The sequence below is a fragment of the Palaemon carinicauda genome, chromosome 43, assembly GCF_036898095.1.
Source record: "Palaemon carinicauda isolate YSFRI2023 chromosome 43, ASM3689809v2, whole genome shotgun sequence".
NCBI lineage: Eukaryota > Metazoa > Arthropoda > Malacostraca > Decapoda > Palaemonidae > Palaemon > Palaemon carinicauda.
The window spans coordinates 59749817-59776701 of NC_090767.1; the positions used below are offsets into that span (position 1 = coordinate 59749817).

Here is a 26885-nt window from a genome sequence, read left to right on the forward strand (position 1 = left end):
ATGAAGCTTTACAAGGACATTATGCTTATTTTCACTTGGCTTGATGCCCTAATGTCCCATTAATGTCCAATCTTCCTTGGACACATATCTCCTATCCTTGACTTACATCCTAGTGTCCAAATAATCCCAATTGGTGGATATGACGCAGGACATCGAGACTTTTGTAAGGATTCCAACGCAAATGTCCAATATATCCTATAAGGATTCTTTAAGTTTCCTTGTCCTTCATCCAGGATATCCTAAACCCAGATGTGTCCAATGTCACATATCCTGTATGTCCTATTTTGACATTGTTGGTGACCTTGCCTTAATATTTCATGATGTCCTAATGTCCTAAATAAGAATATTTTTGACTTTTTTTGGGTGACATTTTCCTTGACCTTTCATGATGTCCTAATGTCCTAAATAAGAATATTTTGACATTTTTTGGGTGACATTTCCTTGACCTTTCATGATGTCCTAATGTCCTAAATAAAAATATTTTGACCTTTTTTGGGTGACATTTCCTTAACATTTCATGATGTCCTAATGTCCTAAATAAGAATATTTTGACCTTTTTTGGGTGACATTTCCTTGACCATTCATGATGTCCTAATGTCCTAAATAAGAATATTTTGACCTTTTTTGGGTGATATTTCCTTGACCTTTCATGATGTCCTAATGTCCTAAATAAGAATATTTTGACCTTATTTGGGTGACATTTCCTTAACCTTTCATGATGTCCTAATGTCCTAAATAAGAATATTTTGACCTTTTTTGGGTGACATTTCCTTAACCTTTCATGATGTCCTAATGTCCTAAATAAGAATATTTTGACCTTATTTGGGTGACATTTCCTTGACCTTTCATGATGTCCTAATGTCCTAAATAAGAATATTTTGACCTTATTTGGGTGACATTTCCTTGACCTTTCATGATGTCCTAATGTCCTAAATAAGAATATTTTGACCTTTTTTGGGTGACATTTCCTTAACCTTTCATGATGTCCTAATGTCCTAAATAAGAATATTTTTGACTTTTTTTGGGTGACATTTCCTTGACCTTTCATGATGTCCTAATGTCCTAAATAAGAATATTTTGACCTTTTTTGGGTGACATTTCCTTGACCTTTCATGATGTCCTAATGTCCTAAATAAGAATATTTTTGACCTTTTTTTGGGTGACATTTCCTTGACCTTTCATGATGTCCTAATGTCCTAAATAAGAATATTTTGACCTTTTTTGGGTGACATTTCCTTGACCTTTCATGATGTCCTAAATAAGGACATATCATATCCTACTATTAAATCATTTTAGTGTCCCATTTCGATCTTTGTGTCCCATTTTCTATGATGTCCCAATATATAGCTTTCTTGCAATGTCCTTGCCTAGCAATCTATTGGACTGGGATTCAAGACCCGCTCATGTCCTACAGTTTCTCGTGGTGTCTGTAATCTAACCATCCTTTTGAGCTAGGAAGCCTGTAGGTCTATCTGCTGAGGCATGAGCAGCCATTGCCTGGCCGTCCTTGGTCCTAACATGGGTGGAGAGGTGTCCTGGGTGCTGATTATATGTATATGTGGTCAGTCTCTAGGGCATTGTAGAGAGAGAGAGAGAGAGGGAGAGAGAGAGAGACCTTTAAACCTGGGAGAGAGAGAGAGAGAGAGAGAGAGAGAGAGAGAGAGAGAGAGAGAGAGAGAGAGAGAGAGAGAGATCTTATTCTATGTTTGGGTTCCCCCAGGTCCCTCAGTGTGAGGCACCTCGTATATCCACCAGAGAGAGAGAGAGAGAGAGAGAGAGAGAGAGAGAGAGAGAGAGAGAGAGAGAGAATGTATGTATACACTTTGAATATGATAATCAAGTCTTTTCAACTTGGGTATTAAAGAGAGAGAGAGAGAGAGAGAGAGAGAGAGAGAGAGAGAGAGAGAGAGGTCGGCCACGTATTATCATGAAAACACCTTATTTTATTTAGACAAAGATTAAGTACTTTGGTCTAGCTACGATTAAATTAGCCTTTATTTATTACGCTGTCTGACAAGGGTGGACTGTGTTGTGAGATAGTGAGAGAGAGAGAGAGGGAGGGAGAGATGAGGGAGAGTCTCTCTCTCTCTCTCTCTCTCTCTCTCTCTCTCTACCTTGCATCTGTGGAGTAGTTTAAACCACCTTGGTACATAACCTTACTTTTCTTGCATTTTTCTTATATTATAATTACTTATAACTATTTTCTTTTCACGTTTTTATAAAGACAAAAGCTGTCTTTATACATTGTCTTCCTTTAAAGACAACTATACGGTTGTTTTATATAAGAAAATATAAGAAAAGTAGATTAAGAAAACAGAAGTTCCATGAGTTTAGTCATGTCGATTTACCTTACTTTTCTCGCATTTTCTTATATTATAATTACTCATAACTATTTTCTTTTCACGTTTTCATAAAGACAAAAGCTGTCTTTATACATTTTCTTCCTTTAAAGACAACTATACGGTTGTTTTATTTAAGAAAATATAAGAAAAGTAGATTAAAAAAACAGAAGTTCCATGAGTCTAAGTCATGTCGATTTACCTTACTTTTCTTGCATTTTCTTATATTATAATTACTCATAAGTATTTTCTTTTCACGTTTTCATAAAGACAAAAGCTGTCTTTAAACATTTTCTTCCTTTAAAGACAACTAAACGGTTGTTTTATATAAGAAAATATAGGAAAAGTAGATAAAGAAAACAGAAGTTGTATGTGTCTACTCTTAGTCATCTCGATTTCGCCCCATATTTCCTGATATTTTTTTTTTTAATTTCCTTTTTGTCTTTTAACTCATTTCCCCCTCCTGAGGAAGCAACTGCCCCTGTTAACCAGATCCCCTTATGAGGGAAGCTTAATATATCCCTTGTCAATTGTGTGAAGCCCTTGGAAGGACGGAAAAATAATAAAAAAGTAAAAAAAAAAAAAAGAAAAAACACGTGGGCTAGTCTGATCACTTCTTCCCCCTGTTGACAATCAGTTGCAACAGTTGCCAGTTAGCTTTTAAATAAAACTATTTATTATTATAAGATTTAAAATGTATTTCTTCTATTTTACGATGTATATAAGAAGATTCTATTTGCTTACACTCAACCGTATAGAAGATTAAGGACAAATCTGGTTTTAATGGCTGTAAAAAAAGGAATTGATTTAAACGAACTGGCAGATGGCTATATCCTGTCCGGATAAAGATGGCTGACACTGTCCGGTAATCTAATACAAAAAAGGCTTCGTTAGTACATTTTTCCCCCTTCCTTTATCCGGGGCAGCGTTTGGACTAGACAAATTAATTCCGTTGATGGATTTCTGTTTCTTTTTTTTTTTTTTTTTCATTAGAAGACTTTATTTCTTCACGGAGAGATATGGGTATCGTCTTACGGTTTTTCAAGTCCGTGAGATTTAGTCATATGGCTCCACTATGTTTAAATAGACTTCATTATTTGTCTATATTTATCTTGTAAGAAGTAGAATCATATTAATTATGATTGTATATTTATTTTATATCTAATTATAGACTTTTTATTAAGATTATTTTCCAAGATTTAAAAAATGGTAGGGACATATACATAATTATCTTGAATCGTGAGATTTAGTCAACTGGCTATATGAAATTTATAATTTTATATCATAATATCCTCTGTACTTTATAGACCCAAGTGAAATCAATACCATATATAGATTATATTTCAATATATCTCCTCTATATAACTCAAAGCTCAAGGAAGGATATAAAATTTATAATTTTATATCATAATATCCTTTGTACTTTATAGACCCAAGTGAAATTAATACCATATATAGATTATATATCAATATATCTCCTCTATATACCCCAAAGCTCAAGGAAGGATATAAAATTTATAATTTTATATCATAATATCCTTTGTACTTTATAGACCCAAGTGAAATTAATACCATATATAGATTATATATCAATATATCTCCTCTATATAGCTCAAAGCTCAAGGGAGGATATAAAATTATAATTTTACATCATAATATCTTCTGTACTTTATAGACCCAAGTGAAATTAATACCATATATAGATTATATATCAATATATCTCCTCTATATAGCTCAAAGATCAGGGAAGGATATAAAATAGGCTAGGATGAGTTATAGTTTATATAGCTTGGCCCGGGATTATAACTATAGGCCGATGTCTGTCTTTCCCAGATGGAAGATTGTGTTTTTTCCTTTTTTATATCCCCTAACACTGATCCATTCCCCGAACAGTGGCCCTGATGCCTCTACCAGGTGTAAAAGTGTTCGAGGATGCCCTCATAAGGGGATTAAGTGTCCTTCGCAGTCCTTCGCAGTCCTTCCGATGGGCTTGAAGAGACTTCGAATTCACCAACCGCTCAATAGCACTAATGTTGATATTACCAATAATGGCGTCTGTCTGGTTAAACACTTTCAAACCTCGTGCCTCTCTCCTGATGAGATGAACAAAAGGTCCTGTGGTGGCTTTTTCTAAGCCTTTTTTTTATCTAGCCTTTTTTTTAATGTATTTGAGGATCGTGGAGCCATTTTTTAAGCCTTTTAAATAGACTTATGTAAAAGAATTTATCTCTCTGAGTCAGTAATGGAGATGAGACTAGACTATTTTAAATCGATTTTTTTATATATTTGCGAAGTTTTCCCATAAAAAGGTCCTGTGGTGGCTTTTTCTACTTAGCCTTTTTTTTATCTAGCCTTTTTTTTTTAATGTATTTGAGGATCGTGGAGCCATTTTTTTAAGTTTAAATAGACTTTATGTAAAAGAATTTATCTCTCTGAGTCAGTAATGGATCTCAGACTAGACTATTTTACATCAATTTTTTATATATTTGCGAAGTTTTCCCATAAAAAGGTCCTGTGGTGGCTTTTTCTACTTAGCCTTTTTTTTATCTATCTTTTTTAATGTATTTGAGGATCGTGGAGCCATTTTTAAGCCTTTTAAATAGACTTATGTAAAAGAATTTATCTCTCTGAGTCAGTAATGGAGATGAGACTAGACTATTTTACATCGATTTTTTTTTATATTTGGGAAGTTTTTCCAAATTGAATTTCCGTTAAGGTCTTGGTGGCTTTTTCTACTTAGCCTTTTTTTTATCTAGCCTTTTTTTAAATGTATTTGAGGATCGAGGAGCCTTTTTTAAGCCTTTTAAATAGATTTATGTAAAAGAATTTATCTCTCTGAGTCAGTAATGGAGATGAGACTAGACTATTTTAAATCGATTTTTTTTATATTTGGGAAGTTTTTCCAAATTGAATTTCCTTTAAGGTCTTGGTGGCTTTTTCTACTTAGCCTTTTTTTTATCTAGCCTTTTTTTAATGTATTTGGGGATCGTGGAGCCTTTTTTTTAAGTTTAAATGGTCTTTATGTAAAAGAATTTATCTCTCTGAGTCAGTAATGGATCTCAGACTAGACTATTTTAAATCGATTTTTTTTTATATATTTGCGAAGTTTTCCCATAAAAAGGTCCTGTGGTGGCTTTTTCTACTTAGCCTTTTTTATATCTAGCCTTTTTTTAATGTATTTGAGGATCATGGAGCCATTTTTTAGTCTTTTAAATAGACTTATGTAAAAGAATTTATCTCTCTGAGTCAGTAATGGAGATCAAACTAGACTATTTTACATCGATTTTTTTTTTATATTTGGGAAGTTTTTCCAAATTGAATTTCCGTTAAGGTCTTGGTGGCTTTTTCTACTTAGCCTTTTTTTTTATCTAGCCTTTTTTTTAATGTATTTGAGGATCGTGGAGCCTTTTTTAAGCCTTTTTAAATAGATTTATGTAAAAGAATTTATCTCTCTGAGTCAGTAATGGAGATGAGACTAGACTATTTTAAATCGATTTTTTTTTATATTTGGGAAGTTTTTCCAAATTGGATTTCCGTTAAGGTCTTGGTGGCTTTTTCTACTTAGCCTTTTTTATATCTAGCCTTTTTTTAATGTATTTGAGGATCGTGGAGCCTTTTTTTAGTCTTTTAAATAGACTTATGTAAAAGAATTTATCTCTCTGAGTCAGTAATGGAGATGAGACTAGACTATTTTACATCTATTTTTTTTATATTTGCGAAGTTTTTCCAAATTGGTTTTCCGTTAAAGTTTGACCTGAAGTTCATACGATGTTTTGCATAACATCGTTACATGGAAAACTGTACGCAATTTAAAAGGAGAGACAATTTTTATCAGTTTTCTAATCGCTCGATTCATAGGCACAAGTTGTGCGGTGGAAAGAATTCTCTCTCACTCTTTCTCTCTTTATAACATTTCCTGTTCTTTGTTATAGAGAACAGAGGTAGTTTATAACAAAAGGGGTTTCTTATTATCTTTTTTTTTATATAATGGGTTTCTTTTCGCAACAAGAGCATAACGAAACGAACTGTAATTCGATTCATAGGCACAAGTAGCGCGGTGAAAAGAATACTCTTTCTCTCTTTATAACATTTCCTGTTCTTTGTTATAGAGAACAGAGGTAGTTTATAACAAAAGGGGTTTCTTATTATCTTTTTTTATATATAATGGGTTTCTTTTCGCAACAAGAGCATAACGAAACGACCTGTAATTAAAATAACTGACATTACAGAAGTTTGTTCGACCATTCAGTCGCGCACGATAATTCTTCATTCTTTCGGTACGATAGTCGTCAGGATGTGATTGTTTTACATCGTTCGATTACCGGAATTTCCAATGATAATTTGCTTACAAAGGATCCTTGGGAAAAAAAAACAGTGTTGTGACATGGAATTGATCCTTTTATTGGGAAAAAAAACAGTGTTGAGACATGGAATTTTTTAATTTAGATTGATACATACTTAAATAATACTTAAATACCTTTCATAGATTTGTAAAAAAAATATAATTACATTTGTTGATAAGGTTACAATGAAATTGCATAAAAATAAGCATTTATTTGTTTGTAATTTTTATGTTTTTATATAATTTGTTTAATTAAAAAGTTATTTTTTACTGATTTTTATGAAACTTGAATGGAATGTATAATATATTTGCTTATATTAAATTAAAATGGAGATTGTAAATATTTTTAATGAAATATTAAAAAAAATTAAGTTTATATAATGAAATTAGAAATAGTTACAGAACTATTATGAATTAATAGATACAGAATATATATATATATATATATATATATATATATATATATATACATATATATATATATATATATATATATTTAAATATATATATATATATATATATATATATATATATATATATATATATATATTATATATATATATATATATATATATATATATATATATATATATATTCATATATATAAATATATAATATAATATATTTATATATAAATATATATATATATATATATATATATATATATATATATATATATATATATATATATATATATATATATATATATGTATAAAATATATATATATATATATATATATATATATATATATATATATATATTATATATGTATATATATATATAAATATATATATATATATATATATATATATATTTTATATATATATTATATATATATATATAATATATATATTATATATTTATATATATGAATATATATATATATATATATATATATATATATATATATATATATATAAAGCGAAATAGATACATACAACAGATATTCTGGCCTATTCTTTACAAATTCTCCACTTTCTTTACACACCTGACAACACTGAGATTACCAAACAATTCTTTTTCACCCAAGGGGTTAACTACGACACTGTTTTGTTCATTGGCCACTTTCCTCTTGGTAAGGGTAGACGAGAGACTTTAGCTATGGTAAGCAGCTCTTCTAGGAGAAGGACACTGCAAAATCAAACCATTGTTCTCTAGTCTTGGGTAATGCCATAGCCTCTGTACCACGGTCTTTCACTGTCTTGGGTTAAGAGTTCTCTTGCTTTAGGGTGCACTCAGGCACACACTTCTTTCCTTATTTCCTTTCCTCACTCGTCTATTTTCCATGTAGGAACCCTTGGGCTTGAAGAATCCTTCTCTTCCTCAATGGGCTATTTTCCCTGTTGGAACCATTGGGCTTATAGTATCCTTCTCCTCACTGGGCTATTTTTCCCTGTTGGAACCCTTGGGCTTATAGAATCCTTCTCTTCCTCACTGGGCTATTTTCCCTGTCGGAACCATTGGGCTTATAGCATCCTTCTCCTCACTGGGCTATTTTCCCTGTAGGAACAATCCTGGTCTTCCTCACTGGGCTATTTTCCCTGTTGGAACCATTGGGCTTATAGAATCCTTCATCTCACTGGGCTATTTTCCCTGTAGGAACAATCCTTCTCTTCCTCACTGGACTATTTTCCCTGTAGGAACCCTGGTGCTTATAGCATCCTTCATCTCACTGGGCTATTTTCCCTGTAGGAACAATCCTTCTCTTCCTCACTGGGCTGTTTTCCCTGTTGGAACCCTTGGTCTTATAGAACCCTGCTCTTCCAACTAGGGTTGTAGCTTGGCTAGTAATAAAAGATGAATTTAATTTACATAATAATAATGATAATGACAAAATTCCTACAGGATTATTAATGTAGCCAGAACATCCTTCAGCCATCTGTCATATCCTTCACATGTAGCCATCACTCAATCAGTCATCCGTTGCACGCCCCTGGAATGATAAAAAGCACAGGGCGTGACCATCGGCAGGATCTTGGGGGTATGAAGGACTGATCTCGGGGTATGAAGGACGTCTTTCCACTTAGATGAAGGATACCGGGGCGCATTGAATTCCTTTTTAGGATAGTGTCCTTATGTGGCGTGTCTTCGAGCATTGTCTCCGGTAATTTGTGTCTTTTGAGAGAGAGAGAGAGAGAGAGAGAGAGAGAGAGAGAGAGAGAGAGAGAGAGAGTTAATTTATAATCAATCCAGAATTGTCATACTTAAGTAGATGAGAGAGAGAGAGAGAGAGAGAGAGAGAGAGACTGTTCTAAGATGATTATGAGAGAGAGAGAGAGAGAGAGAGAGAGAGAGAGAGAGAGAGAGAGAGAGAGAGAGAGAGAGAGAGAGAGAGAGCCAATCTGTTCTAAGATAATTATGAGTGAGAGTTTTTTTCTCTCTCTCTCTCTCTCTCTCTCTCTCTCTCTCTCTCTCTCTCTCTCTCTCTCTCTCCTTTGAGTTACTGAATAAAGATTTAAGAGTGAAACCGCAAGCCTTACTACTATTCCCCTAGCAAGCGGGACAATGCCCTAGAGACTTAACATATCATCAGCACCCAAGCCCCCTCTCCACCCAAGCTAGGCCCAAGGAGGGCCAGGCAATGGCTGCTGATGACACAGCAGATAGATCTATAGGCTCCCCTAAACCTCCCCCCTCATCCTAAGCTCACAAGGATGGTGAGGTTGCAGCGACCAAAGGAACTAACGAGTCTGAGAGGGACTAGAACACCAGTCGGCGTTCACCAGTCAGGGATGTTACCACATCGGCCACCGCAATCCTTTTCCAACAATAAAAGCCCTCCGAGTGCAGACCTCCGTCACCGCAGATTATCTCTCGAAACCAGCTTGCCTTTACCAGAATCAATTTAGGCTGTAGATGTATTTGAAGTCTGTGTGAGAACATTGTGCGAACTTTGGGGTTTGGGTTAATTCGATCGACCTTTTGCTTGACCTTGACCTTTGAGCCTAGAGTTTCAAAATTGAATCACTTCCACTTGTCAACATAAACTCCTCCCAACTTCTTCGGCGGAGGTATTTAGTGTTACCAATATCAAATTATTATTATTATCAGCATCATTACTAGCTAAGCTTCAACCCTAGTTGGAAAAGCAGGATGCTATAAGCCCAAGGGCTCCAACAGGGAAAACAGATCTTTCATATGTAAACTATAATAATTTAAAAAAGCAAGAGAAAGAGAAACAAGGTAGAAATAGTGAGCCCGAGTGTACCCTCAAGAAAGAGAACTCTATCCCAAGACAGTGGAAGACCATGGTATAGAGGCTATGGCACTATCCAAGACTAGAGAACAATGGTTTGATTTTGGAGTGTCCCTCTCCTAGAAGAGCTGCTTACCATAGCTAAAAGAGTTTCTTCTACCCTTACCCTTTAGAGGAAAGCAGCCACTGAACAGTATCAGTGCAGTAGCTAACCCCTTGAGCAAAGAAGAATTGCTTGGTAATCTCAATGTTGTCAGATGTACGAGGAGAGAAGAGAATATGTTAAGAATAGGTCAGGCGATTTGATGTATGTGTAGGCACAGGGATGATGAGCCGTAACCAGAGAGAGGGATCCAATGCAGTGCTGTCTAGCTAGTCAAAGGACCTAATCCAGTACTGTCTGGCCAAAGGACTTAATGCAGTACTGTCTAGCCAGTCAAAGGATGACTCATTGCAGTACTGTTTAGCCAGTCAAAGGACCCAATCTAGTATTGTCTGGCTAAAGGACTCAATGCAGTGTTGTCTAGCCAGTCAAAGGACCCAGAAGCAGTACTGTCTAGCCAGTCAAAGGACCCAGTGTACTACTGTCTAGCCAGTCAAAGGATCCAATGCAGTACTGTCTGGCCAGTCAAAGGACCCAGTGCAGTACTATTTAGCCAGTCAAAGGACCCAATCCAGTACTGTCTAGCCAGTCAAAGGACCCAATCCAGTACTGTCTGGCCAAAGGACTTAATCCAGTACTGTCTAGCCAGTCAAAGGACCTAATCCAGTACTGTCTGGCCAAAGGACTTAATCCAGTACTGTCTAGCCAGTCAAAGGACCTAATCCAGTACTGTCTAGCCAGTTAAAGGATCCAATGCAGTATTGTCTAGCCAGTCAAAGGACCCAGTGTACTATTGTCTAGCCAGTCAAAGGACCCAATCTAGTACTGTCTGGCTAAAGGACTCAATCCAGTACTGTCTGGCCAAAAGACTCAATGCAGTACTGTCTAGCCAGTCAAAAGACCCAATAACTCTAGCGGTAGTATCGCAACACGCGGCTAGTGCCCAGTCCAACCTACTCCCTAAAAATCTCCTACTTAAAATGCAATCCACACGCGCCAATCCATTTCGGAAAAAGGAATCTGGGGACAGTGTGCCTTCAATAAATACTGAGCGCCCGAGCAAGGACTCCAGATTATAGCCTAGATACCGCCAAGGACTCTGGACAACGAGACAGGGTGATTTATCTGCGCAGGCGCTAATGAGATAGTGCAATGGTTGTATATATTCTTGCTGAGGGTATTTTTAGAGGTGGTTTATTTAACGTTAGGTGGTTTTTTAAGTGTTTTAAATAGTGGTTTATTTCTTAGTACAGTTTGTTGTGGTAGATGATTGGTTATCAAGGGGTATCTTGTGTTAAAAATAGAATTTTTCATTAAGGGGTATCTTGTGTTAAATACTGAATTTTTTATACAACAAAGATATTCATTATTAAGGGATATCTTGTGTTAAATACAGAATTTGTTATTAAGGGGTATCTTGTGTTAAATACAGAATTTGTCATTAAGGGGTATCTTGTGTTAAATACTGAATTTTTTATACAACAAAGATATTCATTACTAAGGAGTACATTGTGTTAAATACAGAATTTTTCAGTAAGGGGTATCTTGTGTTAAATACGGAATTTTTTATACAATAAAGATATACATTATTAAGGGTATCTTGTGTTAAATACTGAATTTCTTATACACCAAAGATATACATTATTAAGGGGTATCTTGTGTTAAATACAGAATTTTTTGGGATGTGTATATAGATATACAACAAAGATATACATTATTAAGGGGTATCTTGTGTTAAATACAGAATTTTTTGGGATGTGTGTATATATACACATATACATCAACAATAAATGCACCCGTTTCTAATCCACCGCAGGACAAAGACCTCAGATATATTCTTAATAATGTCTGTGATTTGGACATTTTCATCACTACTTTGACCAGTGCGGATTGGTGATGGTGGGAGATTTTCGTCTGATTGCTCACAGCAAAGTAACCTATTATGGCTGGCCCTGACTAGTACAGCTTTGCTGATCATGGCGATACACGAACCCTTTGGCCACGTCAAGGTATCCCCACTCAGAAAGGATATATCATCAGCTGTAACTAGTCCACTGCTGGACAAAGGCCTCAGACAAGTCCTTCTAGTCTCATTTTATGGTCTCTCTATGCCAGTCCATGTCGGCAAATTATCTCAGCTCGTCAATCCATCGCCTTCTCTTCCTTCCCCTGCTTCTTTTGCAATCTCTAGGGATGCATAATCTCTCTCTCTCTCTCTCTCTCTCTCTCTCTCTCTCTCTCTCTCTCTCATCTATTTAAGTATGACAATTCTAGATTGATTATAAATTAACTTTCTCTCTCTCTCTCTCTCTCTCTCTCTCTCTCTCTCTCTCTCTCTCTCTCTCTCTCTCTCTCTCTCTCTCTCTAAAAAGACACAAATTACCGGAGACAATGCTCGAAGACACGCCACATAAGGACACTATTCTAAAAAGGAATTCAATGCGCCCCGGTATCCTTCATCTAAGTGGAAAGACGTCCTTCATACCCCGAGATCAGTCCTTCATACCCCAAAGATCCTGGCGATGGTCACGCCCTGTGCTTTTTATCATTCCAGGGGCGTGCAACGGATGACTGATTGAGTGATGGCTACATGTGAAGGATATGACAGATGGCTGAAGGATGTTTTTGGCTGCATTAATAATCCTGTAGGAATTTTGTCATTATTATTATTATTATGTAAATTAAATTCATCTATTATTACTAGCCAAGCTGCAACCCTAGTTGGAAGAGCAGGGTTATATAAGACCAGGGGTTCCAACAGGGAAAACAGCCCAGTGAGGAAGAGCAGGATTGTTTCTACAGGGAAAATAGCCCAGTGAGGAAGACCAGGATTGTTCCTACAGGGAAAATAGCCCAGTGAGGAGAAGGATGCTATAAGCACCAGGGTTCCTACAGGGAAAATAGCCCAGTGAGGAAGAGAAGGATTGTTCCTACAGGGAAAATAGCCCAGTGAGGAGAAGGATGCTATAAGCACCAGGGTTCCTACAGGGAAAATAGCCCAGTGAGGAAGAGAAGGATGCTATAAGCCCAATGGTTCCTACAGGGAAAATAGCCCAGTGAGGAAGAGAAGGATTCTTTAAGCCTAATGGTTCCTACAGGGAAAATAGCCCAGTGAGGAAGAGAAGGATTCTTTAAGCCTAATGGTTCCTACAGGGAAAATAGCCCAGTGAGGAAGAGAAGGATGCTATAAGCCCAATGGTTCCTACAGGGAAAATAGCCCAGTGAGGAAGAGAAGGATTCTTTAAGCCTAATGGTTCCTACAGGGAAAATAGCCCAGTGAGGAAGAGAAGGATTCTTTAAGCCTAATGGTTCCTACAGGGAAAATAGCCCAGTGAGGAAGAGAAGGATGCTATAAGCCCAATGGTTCCTACAGGGAAAATAGCCCAGTGAGGAGAAGGATGCTATAAGCACCAGGGTTCCTACAGGGAAAATAGCCCAGTGAGGAAGAGAAGGATGCTATAAGCCCAATGGTTCCTACAGGGAAAATAGCCCAGTGAGGAAGAGAAGGATTCTTTAAGCCTAATGGTTCCTACAGGGAAAATAGCCCAGTGAGGAAGAGAAGGATTCTTTAAGCCTAATGGTTCCTACAGGGAAAATAGCCCAGTGAGGAAGAGAAGGATGCTATAAGCCCAATGGTTCCTACAGGGAAAATAGCCCAGTGAGGAGAAGGATGCCATAAGCACCAGGGTTCCAACAGGGAAAATAGCCCAGTGAGGAAGAGAAGGATTCTATAAGCCCAGTGAGGAAGAGAAGGATGCTATAAGCCCAATGGTTCCTACAGGGAAAATAGCCCAGTGAGGAAGAGAAGGATTCTTTAAGCCTAATGGTTCCTACAGGGAAAATAGCCCAGTGAGGAAGAGAAGGATTCTTTAAGCCTAATGGTTCCTACAGGGAAAATAGCCCAGTGAGGAAGAGAAGGATTCTTTAAGCCTAATGGTTCCTACAGGGAAAATAGCCCAGTGAGGAAGAGAAGGATTCTTTAAGCCTAATGGTTCCTACAGGGAAAATAGCCCAGTGAGGAGAAGGATGCTATAAGCACCAGGGTTCCTACAGGGAAAATAGCCCAGTGAGGAAGAGAAGGATGCTATAAGCCCAATGGTTCCTACAGGGAAAATAGCCCAGTGAGGAAGAGAAGGATGCTATAAGCCCAATGGTTCCTACAGGGAAAATAGCCCAGTGAGGAAGAGAAGGATTCTTTAAGCCTAATGGTTCCTACAGGGAAAATAGCCCAGTGAGGAGAAGGATGCTATAAGCACCAGGGTTCCTACAGGGAAAATAGCCCAGTGAGGAAGAGAAGGATTCTATAAGCCCAGTGAGGAAGAGAAGGATGCTATAAGCCCAATGGTTCCTACAGGGAAAATAGCCCAGTGAGGAAGAGAAGGATTCTTTAAGCCTAATGGTTCCTACAGGGAAAATAGCCCAGTGAGGAAGAGAAGGATTCTTTAAGCCTAATGGTTCCTACAGGGAAAATAGCCCAGTGAGGAAGAGAAGGATGCTATAAGCCCAATGGTTCCTACAGGGAAAATAGCCCAGTGAGGAAGAGAAGGATTCTTTAAGCCTAATGGTTCCTACAGGGAAAATAGCCCAGTGAGGAAGAGAAGGATGCTATAAGCCCAATGGTTCCTACAGGGAAAATAGCCCAGTGAGGAAGAGAAGGATTCTTTAAGCCTAATGGTTCCTACAGGGAAAATAGCCCAGTGAGGAAGAGAAGGATGCTATAAGCCCAATGGTTCCTACAGGGAAAATAGCCCAGTGAGGAAGAGAAGGATTCTTTAAGCCTAATGGTTCCTACAGGGAAAATAGCCCAGTGAGGAAGAGAAGGATTCTTTAAGCCTAATGGTTCCTACAGGGAAAATAGCCCAGTGAGGAAGAGAAGGATTCTTTAAGCCTAATGGTTCCTACAGGGAAAATAGCCCAGTGAGGAAGAGAAGGATTCTTTAAGCCTAATGGTTCCTACAGGGAAAATAGCCCAGTGAGGAAGAGAAGGATTCTTTAAGCCTAATGGTTCCTACAGGGAAAATAGCCCAGTGAGGAAGAGAAGGATTCTTTAAGCCTAATGGTTCCTACAGGGAAAATAGCCCAGTGAGGAAGAGAAGGATTCTTTAAGCCTAATGGTTCCTACAGGGAAAATAGCCCAGTGAGGAAGAGAAGGATTCTTTAAGCCTAATGGTTCCTACAGGGAAAATAGCCCAGTGAGGAAGAGAAGGATTCTTTAAGCCTAATGGTTCCTACAGGGAAAATAGCCCAGTGAGGAAGAGAAGGATTCTTTAAGCCTAATGGTTCCTACAGGGAAAATAGCCCAGTGAGGAAGAGAAGGATTCTTTAAGCCTAATGGTTCCTACAGGGAAAATAGCCCAGTGAGGAAGAGAAGGATGCTATAAGCCCAATGGTTCCTACAGGGAAAATAGCCCAGTGAGGAAGAGAAGGATTCTTTAAGCCTAATGGTTCCTACAGGGAAAATAGCCCAGTGAGGAAGAGAAGGATTCTTTAAGCCTAATGGTTCCTACAGGGAAAATAGCCCAGTGAGGAAGAGAAGGATTCTTTAAGCCTAATGGTTCCTACAGGGAAAATAGCCCAGTGAGGAAGAGAAGGATTCTTTAAGCCTAATGGTTCCTACAGGGAAAATAGCCCAGTGAGGAAGAGAAGGATTCTTTAAGCCTAATGGTTCCTACAGGGAAAATAGCCCAGTGAGGAAGAGAAGGATTCTTTAAGCCTAATGGTTCCTACAGGGAAAATAGCCCAGTGAGGAAGAGAAGGATTCTTTAAGCCTAATGGTTCCTACAGGGAAAATAGCCCAGTGAGGAAGAGAAGGATGCTATAAGCCCAATGGTTCCTACAGGGAAAATAGCCCAGTGAGGAAGAGAAGGATTCTTTAAGCCTAATGGTTCCTACAGGGAAAATAGCCCAGTGAGGAAGAGAAGGATTCTTTAAGCCTAATGGTTCCTACAGGGAAAATAGCCCAGTGAGGAAGAGAAGGATTCTTTAAGCCTAATGGTTCCTACAGGGAAAATAGCCCAGTGAGGAAGAGAAGGATTCTTTAAGCCTAATGGTTCCTACAGGGAAAATAGCCCAGTGAGGAAGAGAAGGATTCTTTAAGCCTAATGGTTCCTACAGGGAAAATAGCCCAGTGAGGAAGAGAAGGATTCTTTAAGCCTAATGGTTCCTACAGGGAAAATAGCCCAGTGAGGAAGAGAAGGATGCTATAAGCCCAATGGTTCCTACAGGGAAAATAGCCCAGTGAGGAAGAGAAGGATTCTTTAAGCCTAATGGTTCCTACAGGGAAAATAGCCCAGTGAGGAAGAGAAGGATTCTTTAAGCCTAATGGTTCCTACAGGGAAAATAGCCCAGTGAGGAAGAGAAGGATTCTTTAAGCCTAATGGTTCCTACAGGGAAAATAGCCCAGTGAGGAAGAGAAGGATTCTTTAAGCCTAATGGTTCCTACAGGGAAAATAGCCCAGTGAGGAAGAGAAGGATTCTTTAAGCCTAATGGTTCCTACAGGGAAAATAGCCCAGTGAGGAAGAGAAGGATTCTTTAAGCCTAATGGTTCCTACAGGGAAAATAGCCCAGTGAGGAAGAGAAGGATTCTTTAAGCCTAATGGTTCCTACAGGGAAAATAGCCCAGTGAGGAAGAGAAGGATTCTTTAAGCCTAATGGTTCCTACAGGGAAAATAGCCCAGTGAGGAGAAGGATGCTATAAGCACCAGGGTTCCTACAGGGAAAATAGCCCAGTGAGGAAGAGAAGGATGCTATAAGCCCAATGGTTCCTACAGGGAAAATAGCCCAGTGAGGAAGAGAAGGATGCTATAAGCCCAATGGTTCCTACAGGGAAAATAGCCCAGTGAGGAAGAGAAGGATTCTTTAAGCCTAATGGTTCCTACAGGGAAAATAGCCCAGTGAGGAGAAGGATGCTATAAGCACCAGGGTTCCTACAGGGAAAATAGCCCAGTGAGGAAGAGAAGGATTCTATAAGCCCAGTGAGGAAGAGAAGGATGCTATAAGCCCAATGGTTCCTACAGGGAAAATAGCCCAGTGAGGAAGAGAAGGATTCTTTAAGCCTAATGGTTCCTACAGGGAAAATAGCCCAGTGAGGAAGAGAAGGATTCTTTAAGCCTAATGGTTCCTACAGGGAAAATAGCCCAGTGAGGAAGAGAAGGATGCTATAAGCCCAATGGTTCCTACAGGGAAAATAGCCCAGTGAGGAAGAGAAGGATTCTTTAAGCCTAATGGTTCCTACAGGGAAAATAGCCCAGTGAGGAAGAGAAGGATGCTATAAGCCCAATGGTTCCTACAGGGAAAATAGCCCAGTGAGGAAGAGAAGGATTCTTTAAGCCTAATGGTTCCTACAGGGAAAATAGCCCAGTGAGGAAGAGAAGGATTCTTTAAGCCTAATGGTTCCTACAGGGAAAATAGCCCAGTGAGGAAGAGAAGGATGCTATAAGCCCAATGGTTCCTACAGGGAAAATAGCCCAGTGAGGAAGAGAAGGATTCTTTAAGCCTAATGGTTCCTACAGGGAAAATAGCCCAGTGAGGAAGAGAAGGATTGTTCCTACAGGGAAAATAGCCCAGTGAGGAGAAGGATGCTATAAGCACCAGGGTTCCTACAGGGAAAATAGCCCAGTGAGGAAGAGAAGGATTGTTCCTACAGGGAAAATAGCCCAGTGAGGAGAAGGATGCTATAAGCACCAGGGTTCCTACAGGGAAAATAGCCCAGTGAGGAAGAGAAGGATTGTTCCTACAGGGAAAATAGCCCAGTGAGGAGAAGGATGCCATAAGCACCAGGGTTCCAACAGGGAAAATAGCCCAGTGAGGAAGAGAAGGATTCTATAAGCCCAGTGAGGAAGAGAAGGATGCTATAAGCCCAATGGTTCCTACAGGGAAAATAGCCCAGTGAGGAAGAGAAGGATTCTTTAAGCCTAATGGTTCCTACAGGGAAAATAGCCCAGTGAGGAAGAGAAGGATGCTATAAGCCCAATGGTTCCTACAGGGAAAATAGCCCAGTGAGGAAGAGAAGGATTCTTTAAGCCTAATGGTTCCTACAGGGAAAATAGCCCAGTGAGGAAGAGAAGGATGCTATAAGCCCAATGGTTCCTACAGGGAAAATAGCCCAGTGAGGAAGAGAAGGATTCTTTAAGCCTAATGGTTCCTACAGGGAAAATAGCCCAGTGAGGAAGAGAAGGATTCTTTAAGCCTAATGGTTCCTACAGGGAAAATAGCCCAGTGAGGAAGAGAAGGATTCTTTAAGCCTAATGGTTCCTACAGGGAAAATAGCCCAGTGAGGAGAAGGATGCTATAAGCACCAGGGTTCCTTCAGGGAAAATAGCCCAGTGAGGAAGAGAAGGATTGTTCCTACAGGGAAAATAGCCCAGTGAGGAGAAGGATGCCATAAGCACCAGGGTTCCAACAGGGAAAATAGCCCAGTGAGGAAGAGAAGGATTCTATAAGCCCAGTGAGGAAGAGAAGGATGCTATAAGCCCAATGGTTCCTACAGGGAAAATAGCCCAGTGAGGAAGAGAAGGATTCTTTAAGCCTAATGGTTCCTACAGGGAAAATAGCCCAGTGAGGAAGAGAAGGATTCTTTAAGCCTAATGGTTCCTACAGGGAAAATAGCCCAGTGAGGAAGAGAAGGATGCTATAAGCCCAATGGTTCCTACAGGGAAAATAGCCCAGTGAGGAAGAGAAGGATTCTTTAAGCCTAATGGTTCCTACAGGGAAAATAGCCCAGTGAGGAAGAGAAGGATTCTTTAAGCCTAATGGTTCCTACAGGGAAAATAGCCCAGTGAGGAAGAGAAGGATTCTTTAAGCCTAATGGTTCCTACAGGGAAAATAGCCCAGTGAGGAGAAGGATGCTATAAGCACCAGGGTTCCTACAGGGAAAATAGCCCAGTGAGGAAGAGAAGGATTCTATAAGCCCAGTGAGGAAGAGAAGGATGCTATAAGCCCAATGGTTCCTACAGGGAAAATAGCCCAGTGAGGAAGAGAAGGATTCTTTAAGCCTAATGGTTCCTACAGGGAAAATAGCCCAGTGAGGAAGAGAAGGATTCTTTAAGCCTAATGGTTCCAACAGGGAAAATAGCCCAGTGAGGAAGAGAAGGATTCTATAAGCCCAGTGAGGAAGAGAAGGATGCTATAAGCCCAATGGTTCCTACAGGGAAAATAGCCCAGTGAGGAAGAGAAGGATTCTTTAAGCCCAATGGTTCCTACAGGGAAAATAGCCCAGTGAGGAAGAGAAGGATTCTTTAAGCCTAATGGTTCCTACAGGGAAAATAGCCCAGTGAGGAAGAGAAGGATTCTTTAAGCCTAATGGTTCCTACAGGGAAAATAGCCCAGTGAGGAGAAGGATGCTATAAGCACCAGGGTTCCTACAGGGAAAATAGCCCAGTGAGGAAGAGAAGGATTGTTCCTACAGGGAAAATAGCCCAGTGAGGAGAAGGATGCCATAAGCACCAGGGTTCCAACAGGGAAAATAGCCCAGTGAGGAAGAGAAGGATTCTATAAGCCCAGTGAGGAAGAGAAGGATGCTATAAGCCCAATGGTTCCTACAGGGAAAATAGCCCAGTGAGGAAGAGAAGGATTCTTTAAGCCTAATGGTTCCTACAGGGAAAATAGCCCAGTGAGGAAGAGAAGGATTCTTTAAGCCTAATGGTTCCTACAGGGAAAATAGCCCAGTGAGGAAGAGAAGGATGCTATAAGCCCAATGGTTCCTACAGGGAAAATAGCCCAGTGAGGAAGAGAAGGATTCTTTAAGCCTAATGGTTCCTACAGGGAAAATAGCCCAGTGAGGAAGAGAAGGATGCTATAAGCCCAATGGTTCCTACAGGGAAAATAGCCCAGTGAGGAAGAGAAGGATTCTTTAAGCCTAATGGTTCCTACAGGGAAAATAGCCCAGTGAGGAAGAGAAGGATTCTTTAAGCCTAATGGTTCCTACAGGGAAAATAGCCCAGTGAGGAAGAGAAGGATTCTTTAAGCCTAATGGTTCCTACAGGGAAAATAGCCCAGTGAGGAAGAGAAGGATTCTTTAAGCCCAATGGTTCCTACAGGGAAAATAGCCCAGTGAGGAAGAGAAGGATTCTTTAAGCCTAATGGTTCCTACAGGGAAAATAGCCCAGTGAGGAAGAGAAGGATGCTATAAGCCCAATGGTTCCTACAGGGAAAATAGCCCAGTGAGGAAGAGAAGGATTCTTTAAGCCTAATGGTTCCTACAGGGAAAATAGCCCAGTGAGGAAGAGAAGGATTCTTTAAGCCTAATGGTTCCTACAGGGAAAATAGCCCAGTGAGGAAGAGAAGGATTCTTTAAGCCTAATGGTTCCTACAGGGAAAATAGCCCAGTGAGGAAGAGAAGGATTCTTTAAGCCTAATGGTTCCTACAGGGAAAATAGCCCAGTGAGGAAGAGAAGGATGCTATAAGCCCAATGGTTCCTACAGGGAAAATAGCCCAGTGAGGAGAAGGATGCCATAAGCACCAGGGTTCCAACAGGGAAAATAGCCCAGTGAGGAAGAGAAGGATTCTATAAGCCCAGTGAGGAAGAGAAGGATGCTATAAGCCCAATGGTTCCTACAGGGAAAATAGCCCAGTGAGGAAGAGAAGGATTCTTTAAGCCTAATGGTTCCTACAGGGAAAATAGCCCAGTGAGGAGAAGGATGCTATAAGCCCAATGGTTCCTACAGGGAAAATAGCCCAGTGAGGAAGAGAAGGATTCTTTAAGCCTAATGGTTCCTACAGGGAAAATAGCCCAGTGAGGAAGAGAAGGATGCTATAAGCCCAATGGTTCCTACAGGGAAAATAGCCCAGTGAGGAAGAGAAGGATTCTTTAAGCCTAATGGTTCCTACAGGGAAAATAGCCCAGTGAGGAAGAGAAGGATTCTTTAAGCCTAATGGTTCCTACAGGGAAAATAGCCCAGTGAGGAAGAGAAGGATTCTTTAAGCCTAATGGTTCCTACAGGGAAAATAGCCCAGTGAGGAGAAGGATGCTATAAGCACCAGGGTTCCTACAGGGAAAATAGCCCAGTGAGGAAGAGAAGGATGCTATAAGCCCAATGGTTCCTACAGGGAAAATAGCCCAGTGAGGAAGAGAAGGATTCTTTAAGCCTAATGGTTCCTACAGGGAAAATAGCCCAGTGAGGAAGAGAAGGATGCTATAAGCCCAATGGTTCCTACAGGGAAAATAGCCCAGTGAGGAAGAGAAGGATTCTTTAAGCCTAATGGTTCCTACAGGGAAAATAGCCCAGTGAGGAAGAGAAGGATGCTATAAGCCCAATGGTTCCTACAGGGAAAATAGCCCAGTGAGGAAGAGAAGGATTCTTTAAGCCTAATGGTTCCTACAGGGAAAATAGCCCAGTGAGGAAGAGAAGGATTCTTTAAGCCTAATGGTTCCTACAGGGAAAATAGCCCAGTGAGGAAGAGAAGGATTCTTTAAGCCTAATGGTTCCTACAGGGAAAATAGCCCAGTGAGGAGAAGGATGCTATAAGCACCAGGGTTCCTACAGGGAAAATAGCCCAGTGAGGAAGAGAAGGATGCTATAAGCCCAATGGTTCCTACAGGGAAAATAGCCCAGTGAGGAAGAGAAGGATTCTTTAAGCCTAATGGTTCCTACAGGGAAAATAGCCCAGTGAGGAAGAGAAGGATTCTTTAAGCCTAATGGTTCCTACAGGGAAAATAGCCCAGTGAGGAGAAGGATGCTATAAGCACCAGGGTTCCTACAGGGAAAATAGCCCAGTGAGGAAGAGAAGGATGCTATAAGCCCAATGGTTCCTACAGGGAAAATAGCCCAGTGAGGAAGAGAAGGATTCTTTAAGCCCAATGGTTCCTACAGGGAAAATAGCCCAGTGAGGAAGAGAAGGATTCTTTAAGCCTAATGGTTCCTACAGGGAAAATAGCCCAGTGAGGAAGAGAAGGATTCTTTAAGCCTAATGGTTCCTACAGGGAAAATAGCCCAGTGAGGAGAAGGATGCTATAAGCACCAGGGTTCCTACAGGGAAAATAGCCCAGTGAGGAAGAGAAGGATGCTATAAGCCCAATGGTTCCTACAGGGAAAATAGCCCAGTGAGGAAGAGAAGGATTCTTTAAGCCTAATGGTTCCTACAGGGAAAATAGCCCAGTGAGGAAGAGAAGGATGCTATAAGCCCAATGGTTCCTACAGGGAAAATAGCCCAGTGAGGAAGAGAAGGATTCTTTAAGCCTAATGGTTCCTACAGGGAAAATAGCCCAGTGAGGAAGAGAAGGATGCTATAAGCCCAATGGTTCCTACAGGGAAAATAGCCCAGTGAGGAAGAGAAGGATTCTTTAAGCCTAATGGTTCCTACAGGGAAAATAGCCCAGTGAGGAGAAGGATGCTATAAGCCCAATGGTTCCTACAGGGAAAATAGCCCAGTGAGGAAGAGAAGGATTCTTTAAGCCTAATGGTTCCTACAGGGAAAATAGCCCAGTGAGGAAGAGAAGGATGCTATAAGCCCAATGGTTCCTACAGGGAAAATAGCCCAGTGAGGAAGAGAAGGATTCTTTAAGCCTAATGGTTCCTACAGGGAAAATAGCCCAGTGAGGAGAAGGATGCTATAAGCCCAATGGTTCCTACAGGGAAAATAGCCCAGTGAGGAAGAGAAGGATTCTTTAAGCCTAATGGTTCCTACAGGGAAAATAGCCCAGTGAGGAAGAGAAGGATTCTTTAAGCCTAATGGTTCCTACAGGGAAAATAGCCCAGTGAGGAGAAGGATGCTATAAGCACCAGGGTTCCTACAGGGAAAATAGCCCAGTGAGGAAGAGAAGGATTGTTCCTACAGGGAAAATAGCCCAGTGAGGAGAAGGATGCCATAAGCACCAGGGTTCCAACAGGAAAATAGCCCAGTGAGGAAGAGAAGGATTCTATAAGCCCAGTGAGGAAGAGAAGGATGCTATAAGCCCAATGGTTCCTACAGGGAAAATAGCCCAGTGAGGAAGAGAAGGATTCTTTAAGCCTAATGGTTCCTACAGGGAAAATAGCCCAGTGAGGAAGAGAAGGATTCTTTAAGCCTAATGGTTCCTACAGGGAAAATAGCCCAGTGAGGAAGAGAAGGATGCTATAAGCCCAATGGTTCCTACAGGGAAAATAGCCCAGTGAGGAAGAGAAGGATTCTTTAAGCCTAATGGTTCCTACAGGGAAAATAGCCCAGTGAGGAAGAGAAGGATGCTATAAGCCCAATGGTTCCTACAGGGAAAATAGCCCAGTGAGGAAGAGAAGGATTCTTTAAGCCTAATGGTTCCTACAGGGAAAATAGCCCAGTGAGGAAGAGAAGGATTCTTTAAGCCTAATGGTTCCTACAGGGAAAATAGCCCAGTGAGGAAGAGAAGGATTCTTTAAGCCTAATGGTTCCTACAGGGAAAATAGCCCAGTGAGGAGAAGGATGCTATAAGCACCAGGGTTCCTTCAGGGAAAATAGCCCAGTGAGGAAGAGAAGGATTCTTTAAGCCTAATGGTTCCTACAGGGAAAATAGCCCAGTGAGGAAGAGAAGGATTCTTTAAGCCTAATGGTTCCTACAGGGAAAATAGCCCAGTGAGGAAGAGAAGGATTCTTTAAGCCTAATGGTTCCTACAGGGAAAATAGCCCAGTGAGGAAGAGAAGGATTCTTTAAGCCTAATGGTTCCTACAGGGAAAATAGCCCAGTGAGGAAGAGAAGGATTCTTTAAGCCTAATGGTTCCTACAGGGAAAATAGCCCAGTGAGGAAGAGAAGGATTCTTTAAGCCTAATGGTTCCTACAGGGAAAATAGCCCAGTGAGGAAGAGAAGGATTCTTTAAGCCTAATGGTTCCTACAGGGAAAATAGCCCAGTGAGGAAGAGAAGGATGCTATAAGCCCAATGGTTCCTACAGGGAAAATAGCCCAGTGAGGAGAAGGATGCCATAAGCACCAGGGTTCCAACAGGGAAAATAGCCCAGTGAGGAAGAGAAGGATTCTATAAGCCCAGTGAGGAAGAGAAGGATGCTATAAGCCCAATGGTTCCTACAGGGAAAATAGCCCAGTGAGGAAGAGAAGGATTCTTTAAGCCTAATGGTTCCTACAGGGAAAATAGCCCAGTGAGGAAGAGAAGGATGCTATAAGCCCAATGGTTCCTACAGGGAAAATAGCCCAGTGAGGAAGAGAAGGATTCTTTAAGCCTAATGGTTCCTACAGGGAAAATAGCCCAGTGAGGAAGAGAAGGATGCTATAAGCCCAATGGTTCCTACAGGGAAAATAGCCCAGTGAGGAAGAGAAGGATTCTTTAAGCCTAATGGTTCCTACAGGGAAAATAGCCCAGTGAGGAAGAGAAGGATTCTTTAAGCCTAATGGTTCCTACAGGGAAAATAGCCCAGTGAGGAAGAGAAGGATTCTTTAAGCCTAATGGTTCCTACAGGGAAAATAGCCCAGTGAGGAGAAGGATGCTATAAGCACCAGGGTTCCTACAGGGAAAATAGCCCAGTGAGGAAGAGAAGGATTCTATAAGCCCAGTGAGGAAGAGAAGGATGCTATAAGCCCAATGGTTCCTACAGGGAAAATAGCCCAGTGAGGAAGAGAAGGATTCTTTAAGCCTAATGGTTCCTACAGGGAAAATAGCCCAGTGAGGAGGATGCTATAAGCACCAGGGTTCCTACAGGGAAAATAGCCCAGTGAGGAAGAGAAGGATTGTTCCTACAGGGAAAATAGCCCAGTGAGGAGAAGGATGCCATAAGCACCAGGGTTCCAACAGGGAAAATAGCCCAGTGAGGAAGAGAAGGATTCTATAAGCCCAGTGAGGAAGAGAAGGATGCTATAAGCCCAATGGTTCCTACAGGGAAAATAGCCCAGTGAGGAAGAGAAGGATTCTTTAAGCCTAATGGTTCCTACAGGGAAAATAGCCCAGTGAGGAAGAGAAGGATTCTTTAAGCCTAATGGTTCCTACAGGGAAAATAGCCCAGTGAGGAAGAGAAGGATGCTATAAGCCCAATGGTTCCTACAGGGAAAATAGCCCAGTGAGGAAGAGAAGGATTCTTTAAGCCTAATGGTTCCTACAGGGAAAATAGCCCAGTGAGGAAGAGAAGGATGCTATAAGCCCAATGGTTCCTACAGGGAAAATAGCCCAGTGAGGAAGAGAAGGATTCTTTAAGCCTAATGGTTCCTACAGGGAAAATAGCCCAGTGAGGAGAAGGATGCTATAAGCACCAGGGTTCCTACAGGGAAAATAGCCCAGTGAGGAAGAGAAGGATTGTTCCTACAGGGAAAATAGCCCAGTGAGGAGAAGGATGCCATAAGCACCAGGGTTCCAACAGGGAAAATAGCCCAGTGAGGAAGAGAAGGATTCTATAAGCCCAGTGAGGAAGAGAAGGATGCTATAAGCCCAATGGTTCCTACAGGGAAAATAGCCCAGTGAGGAAGAGAAGGATTCTTTAAGCCTAATGGTTCCTACAGGGAAAATAGCCCAGTGAGGAAGAGAAGGATGCTATAAGCCCAATGGTTCCTACAGGGAAAATAGCCCAGTGAGGAAGAGAAGGATTCTTTAAGCCTAATGGTTCCTACAGGGAAAATAGCCCAGTGAGGAAGAGAAGGATTCTTTAAGCCTAATGGTTCCTACAGGGAAAATAGCCCAGTGAGGAAGAGAAGGATGCTATAAGCCCAATGGTTCCTACAGGGAAAATAGCCCAGTGAGGAAGAGAAGGATTCTTTAAGCCTAATGGTTCCTACAGGGAAAATAGCCCAGTGAGGAAGAGAAGGATTCTTTAAGCCTAATGGTTCCTACAGGGAAAATAGCCCAGTGAGGAAGAGAAGGATGCTATAAGCCCAATGGTTCCTACAGGGAAAATAGCCCAGTGAGGAAGAGAAGGATTCTTTAAGCCTAATGGTTCCTACAGGGAAAATAGCCCAGTGAGGAAGAGAAGGATTCTTTAAGCCTAATGGTTCCTACAGGGAAAATAGCCCAGTGAGGAAGAGAAGGATGCTATAAGCCCAATGGTTCCTACAGGGAAAATAGCCCAGTGAGGAAGAGAAGGATTCTTTAAGCCTAATGGTTCCTACAGGGAAAATAGCCCAGTGAGGAAGAGAAGGATTCTTTAAGCCTAATGGTTCCTACAGGGAAAATAGCCCAGTGAGGAAGAGAAGGATGCTATAAGCCCAATGGTTCCTACAGGGAAAATAGCCCAGTGAGGAAGAGAAGGATTCTTTAAGCCTAATGGTTCCTACAGGGAAAATAGCCCAGTGAGGAAGAGAAGGATTCTTTAAGCCTAATGGTTCCTACAGGGAAAATAGCCCAGTGAGGAAGAGAAGGATTCTTTAAGCCTAATGGTTCCTACAGGGAAAATAGCCCAGTGAGGAGAAGGATGCTATAAGCCCAATGGTTCCTACAGGGAAAATAGCCCAGTGAGGAAGAGAAGGATGCTATAAGCCCAATGGTTCCTACAGGGAAAATAGCCCAGTGAGGAAGAGAAGGATTCTTTAAGCCTAATGGTTCCTACAGGGAAAATAGCCCAGTGAGGAAGAGAAGGATTCTTTAAGCCTAATGGTTCCTACAGGGAAAATAGCCCAGTGAGGAAGAGAAGGATGCTATAAGCCCAATGGTTCCTACAGGGAAAATAGCCCAGTGAGGAAGAGAAGGATGCTATAAGCCCAATGGTTCCTACAGGGAAAATAGCCCAGTGAGGAAGAGAAGGATGCTATAAGCCCAATGGTTCCTACAGGGAAAATAGCCCAGTGAGGAAGAGAAGGATTCTTTAAGCCTAATGGTTCCTACAGGGAAAATAGCCCAGTGAGGAAGAGAAGGATGCTATAAGCCCAATGGTTCCTACAGGGAAAATAGCCCAGTGAGGAAGAGAAGGATTCTTTAAGCCTAATGGTTCCTACAGGGAAAATAGCCCAGTGAGGAAGAGAAGGATGCTATAAGCCCAATGGTTCCTACAGGGAAAATAGCCCAGTGAGGAAGAGAAG

General features: G+C 40.7%; 1 pseudogene; it reads right to left on the reverse strand.

Moving 5' to 3' along the window:
- Window positions 1–4206: 4206 nt before the first annotated feature.
- Window positions 4207–26885, reverse strand: part of LOC137633907 (eggshell protein 1-like) — a 47333-nt pseudogene continuing 24654 nt past the window's right edge.